Below are 13,859 nucleotides of genomic sequence, written 5' to 3'. Positions count from 1 at the left end.
CGTGGGGCAACCCAAGAGGGGCAGGTCATGGTGCAGAACTCTGACAGAATCTGGTCCACTGGAGAAGGGAATGGCAAACCACTTCAGTATTCTTGCCTTGATAATCCCATGAACAGTATGAAAAGGCATAATGATAGGACACTGAAAGAGGAACTCCCCAGGTCAGAGGTGCCCAAAACGTTACTGGAGAGCAGTGGAGAAATAACTGCAGGAAGAATGAATGAATGGAGCCAAAGCAAAAACAATACCCAGCTGTGGATGTGACTGGTGATAGAAGCAAGGTCTGATGCTGTAAAGAACAATACTGAATAGGAACCTGGAATGTCAGGTCCATGATCAAGGCAAATTGGAAGTGGTCAAACAAGAGATGGCAAGAGTGAACGTTGACATTCTAGGAATCAGCAAACTAAAATGGACTGAAATGGGTGAATTTAACTCAGATGACCATTATATCTACTACTGTGGGCAGGAATCCCTCAGAAGAAATGGAGTAGCCATCATGGTCAACAAAAGAGTCCAAAATGCAGTACTTGGATGCAATCTCATAAACGACACAATGATCTCTGTTTGTTTCCAAGGCAAACCATTCAATATCACAGTTATCCAAGTCTATGCCCCAACCAGTAACGCTGGAGAAGCTGAAGTTGAACAGTTCTGTGAGATCTAAAAGACCTTTTAGAACTAACACCCAAAAAAGATGTCCTTTTCATTATACGGGACTGGAATGCAAAAGTAGGAAGTCAAGAAACACCTGGAGTAACAGGCAAATTTGGCCTTGGAATGCAGAATGAAGCAGGGCAAAAACTAATAGAATTTGGCAATGAAAATGCACTGGTCATAGCAAGCACCCTCTTCCAACAACACAAGAGAAGACTCTACACATGGACATCACCAAATGGTCAACACTGAAATTAGATCAATTAGATTGTTTGTAGCCGAAGATGGAGAAGCTCTATACAGTCAACAAAAACAAAACCAGGAGCTGACTTTGGTTCAGATCATGAACTCCTTATTACCAAATTCAGACTTAAATTGAAGCAAGTAGGGAAAACCGCTGGACCATTCAGGTATGACCTAAATCAAATCCCTTATGATTATACAGTGGAAGTGAGAAAGAGATTTAAGGGCCTAGATCTGATAGATAGAGTGCCTGATGAACTATGGAATGAGGTTTCTGGCATTGTAAGGAGACAGGGATCAAGACCATCCCCATGGAAAAGAAATGCAAAAAAAAAAAGAAAAATGGCTGTCTGGGGAGGCCTTACAAATTGCTGTGAAAAGAAGAGAGGTGAAAAACAAAGGAAAAAAGGAAAGATACAAGCATCTGAATGCAGAGTTCCAAAGAATAGCAAGAAGAGATGAAAGCTTTCTTCAGAGATCAATGCAAAGAAATAAAGAAAAATAACAAAATGGGAAGGACTAGAGATCACTTCAAGAAATTTAGATATACCAAGTGAACATTTCATGCAAAGATGGGCTCAATAAAAGATAGAAATGGTCTGGACCTACGAGAAGCAGAAGATATTAAGAAGATGTGGCCAGAAGAACTGTAGAAGAAATATCTTCACGAACTGGATAATCACGATGGTATGATCACTCATCTAGACCCAGACATCTGGGAATGTGAAGTCAAGTGAGCCTTAGAAAGCATCACTACAAACAAAGCTAGTGGAGGTGAGGGAATTCCAGTTGAGCTGTTTCAAATCCTGAAAAATGATGCTGTGAAAGTGCTGGAGTCAATATGTCAGCAAATTTGAAAAACTCAGCAGTGGCCACAGGACTAGAAAAGCTCAGTTTTCATTTCAATTCCAAAGAAAGGCAATGCCAAAGAATAATCAAACTACCACACAGTTGCACTCATCTCACATGCTAGTAAAGTAATGCTCAAAAATCTCCATGCCAAGCTTCAGCAATACGTGATCCATAAACTCCCTGATGTTCAAGCTTGTTTTAGAAAAGGCAGAAGAACCAGAGTTCAAATTGCCAACATCCAGTTCATCATCAAAAAAGCAAAAGAGTTCCAGAAAAACATCTATTTCTGCTTTATTAATTATGCCAAAGCCTTTGACTGTGTGGATGACAATAAACTGTGGAAAATTCTGAAAGAAATGGGAATACCAGACCACCTGAGATGCCTCTTGAAAAATCTGTATGCAGGTCAGGAAGCAATAGTTAGAACTGGACATGGAACATCAGACTGGTTCCAAATAGGAAAAGGAGCACTTCAAGGCTATATATTGTTACACTGCTTATTTAACTTATACGCAGTTTACATCATAAGAAATGTTGGACTGGAAGAAACACAAGCTGGAATCAAGAATGCCAGGAGAATTATCAATAACCTCAGATATGCAGATGACACCAATCTTATGGCAGAAAGTGAAGAGGAACTAAAAAGCCTCTTGACGAAAGTGAAAGAGGAGAGTGAAAAAGTTGGCTTAAAGCTCAACATTCAGAAAACGAAGATCATGGCATCCGATTCCATCACTTCATGGGAAATAACTGGGGAAACAGTGGAAATAGTGTTAGATTTTATTTTTCTGGGATCCAAAATTACTGCAGATGGTGACTGCAGTCATTAAAGTAAAAGATGCCTACTCCTTTGGAAGAAAATTATGACTAACCTAGATAGCATATTGAAAAGCAGAGACATTACTTTGCCAATTGAGGTCCATCTAGTCAAGGCTATGGTTTTTCCTGTGGTCATGTATGGATGTGAGAGTTGGACTGTGAAGAAGGCTGAGTGCCAAAGAATTCATGCTTTTGAACTGTGGTGTTGGAGAAGACTCTTGAAAGTCTCTTGGACTGCAAGGAGATCCAACCAATCCATTCTGAAGGAGATCAGCCCTGGGATTTCTTTGGAAGAAATGATGCTAAAGCTGAAACTCCAGTACTTTGGCCACCTCATGCGAAGCGTTGACTCATTGGAAAATACTGTGATGCTGGGAGGGATTGGGAGCAAGAGTAAAAGGAGATGACAGAGGATGAGATGGCTGGATGGCATCACTGACTCAATGGACATGAATCTGAGTGAACTCCGGGAGTTGGTGATAGACAGGGAGGCCTGGCGTGTTGTGATTCATGGGGTCACAAAGAGTCAGACACGACTGAGCCACTGAACTGAATCGAACTGAACTGAGTTGGAAGATAGAATGGTGGAAATGAATGAAGCAGAGTGGAAAAAAGAAAAAAAGTATTAAAAGATATAAGAATATCCTCAGAGCCCTCTGAGACAATGTGAAATGTCCAAACACTCAAATCATAGGAGTCCCTGAATAAGAAGACAAAAAGAAAGACCGTGAAAAAATACTTGAGGAGATAATCATTGAAAACTTCCTTAAAATTGGGAAAGAAATAGCCACCGAAGTCCAAGAAAGCCAGAGATTTCCAAACAGGATAAACCCAAGATCAAACACCCTGGACACATATTTTCAAATTAACGAAAATCAACCACAAAGAGCAAACATAAAAACAAAAAGGGAAATTGAACAAATAATACACAAGGGGATCCCCTTAGGATAACAGCTGATCACTCAGTTGAAACTCTTCAGGCCAGAGGAGACTGACAGGACATACTTAAAGTGATGAAAGAGAAAAACCTACAAAACAGATTACTGTACCCAGCAAGGATATCATTCCAATATGAAGAAGAAATCAAAAGCTTTACAGACAAGCAAAAACTGAGAGAATTCAGCACCACCAAACCAGCTCTTCAACAAATGCTAAAAGATCTTCTCTAGACAGGAAACACAGAAAGTGTGTATAAACTCAAGCCCAAAACAACAAAGTAAATGAAATGTGACCATACTTATCAATAATTACCTTAAATGGGTTGAATGCCCCAACCATAAGACAAAGACTGGCTGAATGGATACAAAAACAAAACCTCTATATATGCTTTGAACAAGAGACCCACTTCAAAAAAAGGTACACATACAGACTGAAAGTGAAGGGCTGAAAAAAGACATTTCATGAAATGGGTAGCAAAGAAAAGCAGGAGTAGCAATACTCATATCAGATAAAATAGACTGAAATAAAGGCAATGAAAAGAGACAAAGACGGACCCTACATATGGCCAAAGGATCAATCCAAGAAGAAAATATAACAATTATAAATATATATGCATCCAATATAAGAGCACTGCAATATGTAAGGCAAATTCTAACAAGTATGAAAGGGGAATTTAACAGTAACATAATAATAGTGGGAGACTTTCATACCCCACTCACACCTATGGATAGATCAACTAAACAGAAAATTAGCAAGGAAACACAAACTTTAAATGATACAATGGACCAGTTAGACCTAATTGATATCTATAGGACATTTCATCCCCCAAAAATGGATTTCACCTTTTTCTCAAGTGCACATGGAACATTATGCCAGGATAGAGCAGATCCTGGGCCATAACTCTAGTGCAACTTTTCTGATCACAATGTGGTTAAGATTAGATGTCAACTGTTAAAAACTATTAAAAATGCAAACATATAGAGGTTAAGCAACACAATTCTGAATAACCAATAAATCAAAGAAGAAATCAAAAAAGAGGCCAAAATACGCATAGAAACAAATGGAAATGAAAACCCAACAACCCAAAACCTATGGGATTCAGTAAGACCAGTGCGAAGGGGAAGGTTCATAGCAATACAAGCTTACCTCAAGAAACAAGAGAAAAATCAAATAAATAACCTAACTTTACACATAAAGCAACTAGAAAAAGAAGAAATGAAGAAACCCAGGGTTAGTTGAAGGAAAGAAATCATAAAGGTTAGGGCAGAAATAAATGAAAAAGAAATAAAGGAGACTGTAGCAAAAATCAACAAAACTAAAAGCTGGTTCTTTGAGAAGATAAATAAAATAGCCAGACTCATCGAGAAAAACAGGGAGAAGAATCAAATCAACGAAATTAGAAATGAAAATAGAGAAATCACAACAGAAAACACAGAAACACAAAGGATCATGAGAGACTACTATCAGCAACTGTATGACAATAAAATGGAACACTTGAAAGAAAAGGATGAATTCTTAGAAAAGCATAACTTTCCAAAACTGAACCAGGAAGAAACAGAAAATCTTAACAGACCCATCACAAGCACAAAAATCGAAACTGTAATCAGAAATCTTCCAAGAAACAAAATCCCAGGACCAGATGGCTTCACAGCAGAATTCTACCAAAAATTTAGAGAAGAGCCAAGACCTATCCTGCTCAAACTCTTCCAGAAAATTGCATAGAAAGGTAAACTGCCAAATTCATTTATAACAAGACAATCTCTGTAATACCAAAACCAGACAAACATGTAAAAAAAATAATAATAATAACTACACACCAATATCACTAATGCAATAGATGCAAAAATACTCACCAAAATTCGAGGAAGCAGAATCCAACAAGATATTTAAAAGATCATTCATCATGATCAAGTGGGCTTTATCCCAGGGATGAAAGGATTCTAAAATATTTACTAATCATCAATGTGATATACCATATTGACAAATAACTGAAAGATAAAAATCATATGATTATCTCAATAGATGCTGAGAAAGCCTTTGAAAAAAATTCAATATCCATTTATAATTTTAAAAAAACCCTCCAGAAAGCAGGCATAGAAGGAACATACCTCAACATAATAAAAGCCATATATGATAAACCCACAGCAAGCATTATCCTCAATGATGAAAAATTGAAAGCATTTCCCCTAAAGGTAGGAACAAGACAATGGTACCCACTCTCATCACTACTATTCAACATAGTTTTGGACATTTTAGCCACAGCAATCAGAGAAGGAAAATAAATAAAAGGAATCCAGATTGGAAAAAGAAGAAGTACAAACTCTCACTGTTTGGAAATGACATGATCCTCTACATAGAAAACTCTAAAGACCCCACCAGAAAATTACTAGAGCTAATCAATGAATATAGTAAAGTGGCAGGGTATAAAATTAACACAGAGAAATCCCTTGCATTCCTATACACTAACAATGAGGAAAAAAAAAAGAGAGAGAGAGAGAAATTAAGGAAGCAATTCCATTCACCATTGCAATGAAAAGAATAAAATACTTAGGAAGAAATTTACCTAAAGAAACAAAAGACCTGTGTATAGAAAACTGTAAAACACTGATGAAAGGAATCAAAGATGTCATAAATAAATGGAGAAATATACCATGTTCATGGATCGGAGGAATCAATATAGTGAAAATAAGTATACTACCCAAAGTAATCTATATATTCAATGCAAACCTTATCAAGCCACCAACGGTATTTTTCACAGAACTAGAACAAATAATTTCACAATTTGCATGGAAATACAAAGAACCTCGAATAGCCAAAGCAATCTTGAGAAAGAAGAATGAAACTGGAAGGATCAACCTGACTGACTTCAGACTATACTGTAAGGCTACAGTCATCAAGACAGTATGGTACTTTCATAAAGACAGAAATATAGATCAATGGAACAAAATAGAAAGTCCAGAGATAAATCCATGCACCTATGAACACCTTATCTTTGACAAAGGAGGCATGAATACACTGAGAGAAGACAATCTCTTCAACAAGTGGTCCTGGGAAAACTGGTCAACCATCTGTAAAAGAATGAAACTAGAACACTTTCTAACATCATACACAAAAATAAACTCAAAATGGATTAAAGAGCTAAATGTAAGACCAGAAACTATAAAACTCATAGAGGAAAACATAGGCAAAACACTCTCTGACATTAATCACAGCAGGATCCTCTATGACCCACCTACCAGAGTAATGAAAATAAAAGCAAAAATAAACAAATGGGACCTAATTAAACTTAAAAGTTTTTGTATAATGAAGGAAATTCTAAGCAGGGTGAAAAGACAGCCTTCAGAATGGGAGAAAATAATAGCCAACAAAGCAAACAACAAAGAATTAATCTCAAAAATATACAAGCAGCTCCTGTAGCTCAATATGAGAAAAATAAACAACCCAATCAAAAACTGGGCCAAAGATATAAACATACATTTCTCCAAAGAAGACATACAGATGTCTAACAAACATGAAAAGATGCTCAATATCACTCATTATCAGAGAAATACAAATCAAAACCACAATGAGGTACCATCTCATGCCTGTCAGAATGGCTGCCATCAAAAAGTCTACAAGCAATAAATTCTGGAGAGGGTGTGGAAAAAAGGGAACTCTCTTACACTGTCAGTTGGAATGCAAAATAGTACAGCCACTATGGAGAACAATGTGGAGATTTTTTTAAAAACTGGAAATAGAACTGCCATACGACCCAGCAATCTCACTGCTGGGTATACACACTGAGGAAACCAAAATTGAAAGAGACACGTGCATCCCAATGTTCACTGCAGCACTGTTTAAAATAGCTAGGACATGGAAGGAACCTAGATGTCCATCAGCAGATGAATGGATAAGAAAGTTGAGGCATATATACACAATGGAATATTACTCAGTTATTAAAAAGAATGCATTTGAATCAGTTCTAATGAGGTGAGTGAAACTCGAATCTATTATACAGATTGAAGTAAGCCAGAAAGAAAAACACCAATACTGTATATTAACACATATATATGGAATTTAGAAAGATGGTAATGATGACCCTATATTCAAGACAGCAAAAGAGACATAGATGTAAAGAACAAAATGTTGGACTCTGTTGGAGAAGGTGAGGGTGGGATGATTTGAGAGATTAGAATTGAAACATGTATATTACTATATGTGAACTAGATCACCAGTCCAGGTTTGATGCATGAGACAAGGCACTCGGGACTGGTGCATTGGGATAACCCTGAGGGATGGGATGGGGAGGGAGGTTGGAGGGGGTTTCGGGATGGGTGATACATGTACTCCCATGGCTGATGCATGTCAATGTTTGGCAAAAACCACTATAGTATTATAAAATAATTGGCGTCCAATTAAAATAAGTAAATTAATTTAAAAATAAGGAAAAATTCAATGAAAATTAGGTTAAAAAAACTAATTAGAATAGCAAATGAATTGCTCTTCCTCTCAGGGTCAAAATGATGCTCACTTATGTTTATCTAGGACAGATAAGAGACAATTATACCTGTACACATCCTTATCTACTGCACAAGTTTTCATTTCATATGATGAAAAATTCACATTTGTAAATTTCCTACCAAGTACAATTTGATAAGTTGTTCAAAAGTAACTCTGTACATAACCAATAGTTGTGTTCAGATTTGGAGATGGAAAAAAAAATTTTTTTCATACTCTTTGGTACTATTTTAACAGGCATTTTACCTTTGCTTAATTTACATATCTAAGAATATACTATATTTAAGTGTTTTTTAAGGAAAATAGCTGCAAGCTTATATATAGTTTTGGAGGAAAAGGAGCCTGAACATGAAGAAAATGTACACACTACAGTTGCTCTTTAGAGAGGAATATTCTTGTATTTTCCTTTCAGCCCATATATCTCTCATGCACACATACACAGGTGCATGTGTATACAGTTACACAGATTTGTGTGGACATATACGTGCCCAAAACTCATGTTAAAATAAACTGATATCAAGCAATTAGATGTGTCTTAAGCAATCAGCTTCATTTCTAGTTTAAGTAATCACCATACTGTTCTCCATAATGGCTCCATCAGTTTACATTCTCACCAAATGTGTAGGAAGGTTCCCTTTTCCTCTCCAGCATTTATGCTTGTAGATTTTTTGATGATGGTCATTTTGACTGGTGTGAGGTGATACCTCACTGTAATTTTGATTTGCATTTATCTAATAATTAGTGAGGTTTAGCATCTTTTCATGTGTTTATTGGTCATCTGTCTTCTTTGGAGAAATGTCTGCCTAGATTTTTTGCTGATTTTTTGATTTAGCTGTGTTTTTTTCTTTCTGATTTTGAGCTGTTTGAGCTGCTTATATATTTTGAAGATTAATCATTTGTCAGTTGTTCCATTTGCAATTATGTTCTCCTATTCTGAGGATTGTCTTTTAATCTTTTTTATCATTTCCTTTGCCTTTCAAAAACTTTTCAGTTTAATTAGATTCCATGTGTTTGTTTTATTTTTATTTCCATTACTCTATGAATGGGTCAAAGAATAAATCTGCCATATGACCCAGCAGTCCCACTACAGGGACTCTACCCTGAGAAAGCCACAATTCTAAAAGACACAAGTACCCCAATATTCATTGCATCACCATTTACAGTAGCCAGGACATGAAAAAAAACCTAGATATCCATCTACGTATGAATGGATAAAGCAGAAGTGGTACATATATGCAATGGAATATTATTAAACCATAAAAATAATGAATTTGAGTCAGTTCCAGTGAGGTGGATGAACCTAGAGCCTGTTATACAGAGTGAAGTAAGTCAGAAAGAGAAAAACAAATATTGTATATTGACACATGTATATGGAATCTCAGAAAATGTTATTATTGATGAACTTATTTGCAGGAAAGGAATGGAGACATAGATTTAGAGATTGCATCTGTGGATACAGTTGGGGAAGGAGAGAGTGGAATGAATGGAGAAAGTAGCATTGACATATATACATTACCATGTTTAAAATAGATAACTGGTGAGAAGTTGCTGTATAACACATAGAGCCCAGCCTGGAGCTCTGTGATGACCTAGAGAGGTGGGATAGGAAGAAGGTTGGGAGATTCAAGACGGGGGTGATATATGTATAATTATGGCTGATTCGTGTTGTTGTAGGGCAGAAATCAACACAACACTGTAAAGCAATTTTACTCTAATTTTAAAAAAAATAAAAACAGATTCAATCAATGAAAAACTGATTCTCTCAGTTCAAACTGTAAAACATTTTGTGTGAACACATCTAAAGTTATGGAATAGATTTCAGAAGCACTTATGCACTGTAAAATGTAATTACTGTGTCTTATCCCTTTAAGTTCCTGCTGTTTACAGTCTCTTTATGATGTCATCACTCAGCATTACCAGTTTGAACTTACAGTGTTAAAGTCCTGGCAACCTATAGGCAGCGGAAATGTCCCTTCCAAGATTGTAAGTCCTCTTTTCAATAATTTTTAGCATTTTTAATGGTTAGTATGTTCAATTTAGCTTCATATTTATATTTTAATATAAATAATGTTCCTCTAATAGTAGCTACTTATAGATTAAACCTTGTATTTTATTAGCATCATGCTCTATCCAACTGAGCTAACTGGCCATGACTGAAAGTTGTATTTTAAACAGAGGTACAAAATTTCCATTTACATCTTAAGTGTTTTACTTTGAAATTTAGCTAGTTCAGGCTCTTTCACAAAATAGCTGCATGGCCTTGAATATTTTAATCACTCTGAGTGTGTGTATATGTGTACTTATAACCACATCTTATTTTAGGGAGAAGGGAAGTAATTACTGTGTGTGAAGGCACTTTAAAATGAAAAGCAGAATAAAACATAGTAAGACTTTATTATGGTACTCTGGTATACTTAATTTTCTATGTAAAGAACATTAAGCCATCCTGTTTTTCTGATAAAAAGAAGACTTTATATTATTGCCAATTAAAACATTATAGTTAGTTGATTTTTAAAGGTATCATTAAGTGGATGATAAAATATTATTCATAGGAATTAAACAAAAGTATTTCTTCAGGATTTAGTGGTTACATCATTCAGTGTTAGTCTCTATTTTAAATGTAATCTCCTTTAAAAGAGTATTACTGACAGTAATACAAAAAATTATGATGATGTAAGCCATATTGACTTAGAGCTAACAGCTAATATCCATATATATTAGGTTGAACCATATAAAACTATTAATATTCCGCCATCTTGACTTACAAAAATAGAAAATTCTTATGACACAACCTATTTTTAAAAGCATGTAAAAATCAGTAAGAAAGCTATAGTTAATATGCAATAGGTAATTTGTAGAAAAAAATGTCAAAGATCAGTAAAAATATGAAAAACTGCACAACTTCAACAATGAAAATAAAGTTTAGAAAACCTTTGACTCTGAAATTCAAATTCCAGAAAATTATAGAGATCAATTCCCTTTTAAAATGATATATTTCTATAATGTTTGGATTTTTTTTTCAAAAAGTATGTATTATTTCTAGAATCAGAAAATGCAACATAGTTTGAAAAAAAAAAAGGAAAAGAATGATTTTATCTAGAAATTAACGATTTAGTTCCCTAGTGCTTTTAAAATGTATTTCTAGTTTGATATTGCCTATATACGCTCTTGCCTCTTACATCACAAAGGGCTCAGATTATGTCACTACTAGACATTATTATCTCTTTTAAACACAGTATTATAAGTAAATCCTTCTCTAGTGAGAAGTATTTTCTCCCATATCCTCTTATAAAACAGAACTCAGAGGTACTGTAGATTTGTTTCCTCAATGGCATTTCCAAATCTTTTCTCTTCTCTATTCTTTAAAAAGAGCTTGCTTGGAATCTCATGTCATCAGATTATGTCACCTTATAGCTTTCCTTACTATATTCATCTACTGATTCCATTGTTGCTCCACTTGATTTTGCCATGATTTTCTTATGTGGCCTACTATCATGCTGTACAGTACTATCAACTGTACTCTTGTCAATTCCTTGTGATTTTTCTGTTGTTGTTCAGCCGCTCAGTCATGACTGACTCTTTGTGACACCATGGACTGCAGCACACCATGCTTCCCTGTCCTTCAACATATTCCAGAGCTTGCTCAAACTCATGTCCATTGAGTAGGTGATGTCATACAGCCATTTCGATCTCTGTTGTCCCCTTCTACTTCTGCCTTCAGTCTTTCCCAGCATCAGGGTCTTTTCCAATGAGTCAGTTCTTCGCATCAGGTGGCCAAAGTATTGGAGTTTTGGCTTCAGTATCAGTTCTTCCAATGAATATTCAGGATTGACTTCCTTTAGAATTAAGTGATTTGATCTCCTTGCAGTATAAGGGACTCTCAAGAGTCTTTTCCACATGACAGTTCAGAGGCATCAATTCTTCCATGCTCAGCCTTCTTTACGGTCCAACTCTCACATCCATCCGTACATGACTACTGGAAAAACCATAGCTTTGATTAGAAGGATCTTTGTCAGCAAAGTAATGCCCCTGCTTTTTAATATGCTGTCTAGGTTTTCAATGATTTTTTTTTTTCCCAAGGAGCAAGTGTCTTTTAATTTCATGGCTGCAATCACCATCTGCAGTTATTTTGGAGCCCAAGAAAATAAAATCTGGCACTGTTTCCATTGCTTCTCCACTTATTTGTCGTGAAGTGATGAGACTGGATGCCATTATCTTCATTTTTTTGAATGTTGAGTTTTAAGCCAGTTTTTGCACTCTCCATTTTCACTTTCATTAAGAGACTCTTTAGTTCCTCTTCACTTTCTGCCATAAGGGTGATGATATCTGCATATCTGAGGTTACTGAAATTTCTCCCAGCAACATTCCAGCCTGTGCTTCATTTAACCTGACATTTCACTTGATGTACTTTGCATATAGATTAAATAAGCAGGGTGACAATATACAGTTTTGATGTGCTCCTTTCCCAACTAGGAACCAGTTGTTTCATTTCCTGTTCTGTTTCCTCTTGGTCTGCATACAGGTTTCTCAGGAGGCAGGTAAGGTGGTCTGGTATTCCTATCAGCTTAGGAATTTTCCATAGTTTGTTGTGATTCACACAGCCACAGGCTTTAGCATAGTCAATGAATCAGAAGTGGATGTCTTTCCGGAATTCTCTTACTTTTTCTATGATCCATCAGATGTTGGCAACTTGATCCCTCGTTCCTCTGCCTTTTCTAAATCCAGTTTAAACATCTGGAAATTCTTGGCTTACATACTGTTGAAGCCTAGCTTGGTGAATTTTGAGCATTACTTTGCTAGTGTGTGAAAGAGTGATTGTGGGGTAGCTTGAACATTCTTTGTCATTGCCTTTGTTTCGGACTGGAGTAAAAACTGACCTTTTCCAGTCTTGTGGCCACTACTGAGTTTTAAATATTTGTTGGCATATTGAGTGCAGCACTTTCACAGAATCATCTTTGAGGATTTCAAATAGATCAGCTGGCATTTCACCAACTCCACTAGCTTTGTTCGTAGTGATGCTTCTTAAGGCCCACTTGACTGTGGACTGCAGGATGTCTGGCTCTAGGTGAGTGATCAAAGCATCATGGTCATCTGGGTCATGAAGATCTTTTTTTGTATAGTTCTTCTGTGTATTCTTGCCACCTCTTCTTGATATCTTCTGCTTCTGTTAGGTCCATATCGTTTCTGTCCTTTATTGTTCCTATCTTTGTATGAAATGCTTCCTTGTTATCTGTAGTTTTCTTGAAGACATCTTTAGTTTTTCCACTCTTTTGTTTTCCTCTATTTCTTTCCATTGTTCACTTAAGGCTTTTTACAACACCCCATGTATATGTGTCCTTTTCTCCTTTGCCATTTGCTTCTTTCCTTTTTCTCAGCTATCTGTAAGGGCATCCTAAGACAACCATTTTGCCTTTTTGCATTTCTTTCTTGGGGGTGGTTTTGATCACTGCCTCCTGTACAATGTTACAAACCTTCATCTGTAGTTTTTCAAGCTCTCTGTCTATCAGATCTAATCCCTTGAATCTATATGTCACTTCCACTGTTTAATCATATGGAACTTGTTTTAGGTCATACCTGAATGACCTATTGTTTTTGCCTATTTTCTTCAAATGAAGTCTGAATTTGACACTAAGGAGTTCATGATCTGAGCCACAGTCAACACAGTGGGAGCCCACAGCTCGCAGCTCACAGTCTTTTTTTAGACTGTATAGAACTTCTCCATCTTTGGCTGCAAAGAATGTAATCAGTCTGATTTTGGTATTGATCATCTGGTGATGTTCATGTGTAGAGTCATCTGTTGTGTTATTGGAAGAGGATGTTTGCTATGATCAGTGCATTTTCTTGGCAAAACT

General features: G+C 36.2%; 1 long non-coding RNA gene across 1 annotated transcript in view; it reads left to right on the top strand.

Annotated features, from left to right (window-relative positions):
• Positions 1 to 9,908: 9,908 nt before the first annotated feature.
• The window catches only part of LOC120881903, a 55,415-nt gene continuing 51,464 nt past the window's right edge, over positions 9,909 to 13,859 (top strand). Inside the window, exon 1 of the long non-coding RNA XR_005725357.1 lies at positions 9,909 to 9,990. This is a non-coding gene — a long non-coding RNA (uncharacterized LOC120881903). The remainder of the gene's footprint in view (positions 9,991 to 13,859) is intronic.

This window comes from Oryx dammah, unplaced genomic scaffold, assembly GCF_014754425.2.
Source record: "Oryx dammah isolate SB20612 unplaced genomic scaffold, SCBI_Odam_1.1 HiC_scaffold_23, whole genome shotgun sequence".
NCBI lineage: Eukaryota > Metazoa > Chordata > Mammalia > Artiodactyla > Bovidae > Oryx > Oryx dammah.
This window is presented reverse-complemented; position numbering and strand designations above follow the sequence as displayed.